Source organism: Ailuropoda melanoleuca, unplaced genomic scaffold (genome assembly GCF_002007445.2).
Source record: "Ailuropoda melanoleuca isolate Jingjing unplaced genomic scaffold, ASM200744v2 unplaced-scaffold69784, whole genome shotgun sequence".
In the NCBI taxonomy this organism is placed as follows: domain Eukaryota; kingdom Metazoa; phylum Chordata; class Mammalia; order Carnivora; family Ursidae; genus Ailuropoda; species Ailuropoda melanoleuca.
This window is the reverse complement of record NW_023244707.1, coordinates 1-1,748: the sequence shown is the minus strand read 5'-3', so window position 1 is coordinate 1,748 and position 1,748 is coordinate 1. Positions and strand designations below refer to the sequence as shown.

Below are 1,748 nucleotides of genomic sequence, written 5' to 3'. Positions count from 1 at the left end.
GGTGATGAAAATTTTTTGTAGTTTGTTTGTGGTCGTGGTTCCCTAACAGTATGAGTATCTAAGGACTCATAGACCTTGATGCAAATTCTATCCCAATTATCTTGAACTTTGCTCTCTGGGCTCAGAGCTAGTTTGCAGCAACATGGCTAAATGCACCAAGAAGATCAGAATCGCGGATAAATGTGGGACCCGTTATCGTGCCTCCCTTAGGAAAACGGTGAAGGCTAAAATAAGCCAGCATTCCAAGTACACTTGTTCCTTTTGTGGCGAAACCAAGTTGAGAAGACAAGTTGTGAGGCTCTAGCATTGTAGCTCCTGCATGAAAACCATAGCTGGTGGCACCTGGACCTACAATACCACTTCTCTAGTCACAGTAAAGTCGGCCATCAGAAGACTGAAGGACCAGTAGAAGCTCCACCATTTGAAACACGGCTAGCCTACGATTGATAAATGGGTTAATTTACGCAACAAAATTACTTTGGCTTGTTGTTAAATTTATTAACTAGATCTGATTTGTGTTGTATTAATTTTGCTTTCTCAAAAGACTTGGAAATTAAAAATCCTTCTAATTTAAAAAAATAATCCTGAACTTTTAAAAAATTGTGAAAATACATTATGAACGGATACTGTCTTAGCAATTATTTTTCTCAATTTGAGATTCACAATGATCTCCTATTATAATGTGTGAATGTGGAATATTGTAGTATTTTATTTTCTGAAGATAACTCAAGTTTGTGTGTCTGGGATGGGTCCAGTTTTGTCATAGCGCATTCCGTTTTCCTTTTTATATCCTGTAGGATTCAGTTTGCTAATATTCTCTTTCTGATTCTTGCTTCTTTCTCATGAGTGTGTGATTGACCCGTGATTTTCTTTTGTCAACTTGTCCTTGACAGGATTTAGTATCCAGCTTATTGCATCCTCACAAAATGTTTTAGGGAGTGTCTCTCTCTTTCTAATTTGTCTACGAATTCATGTCACATTGAAAGTATGTTTGCCTAAGATGTTTGTCAGAAGTCAGTGGAGAAGCCTGGATTTTTTAAAAAAGATTTTGAGTAGTGGTACATTTCTGTATGGTTGTAGAACAATTCAGATTGGCTCTTCCTTCTTGAGTCAGTTTTGGCAAGTTTCTTTTTTCTAGGAATTGGTCACCCTTTTCTAATTTTTCAAATTGACTGGAATAAAATGGTATATAATTATCTTCTTTTTCTCCAAATTTTATTTTTGAAAATGTCTCTCCTATAGATAGTTGTAAGAAAATTGCAAGGAACACACATATGTCCTTCACCTGGATTCATCTGTTATCATTTGTTATATTTGTCATTTTCTTTCTGCATGTGTGTGTAATTGTTTTATTGAATAAGTTTATTTACTTGAAGATAATTACAGTACATTGTCCCTAAATACTTCAGCAGTTTCTCTTAAGAACAGGAAACTACTGCTACAAAATCTTGACAAAATTATTACACCCAGAAAATTTAACATTGAGAGAATACAACTACCTATCATATAATTCTCAGAAAAAATTCTGATTGTCTCAATATTGTTTTTTTGTGCATATTTCTTCAAAACATACACTCTCCAGTCAAACACCATGCATGGCATTCAATCGTCATGTGTCTTTAATGTCCTTTAAACTAGAGCAATTTTCAAGACTTTTTTTCGTCTTCCACATCTGCATGTTTTAAGATCCCGTTCGCTTGTGTTTCAGAAAACTTTGATTGGATTTGAATTTTCTTCTCTCTCTCTCT

General features: G+C 34.8%; 1 pseudogene; it reads left to right on the top strand.

The window, feature by feature from the left end:
- The first annotated feature begins 142 nt into the window (after positions 1 to 142).
- On the top strand, positions 143 to 409 carry LOC100471738 (annotated as a pseudogene).
- The last annotated feature ends 1,339 nt before the right edge of the window (positions 410 to 1,748 follow it).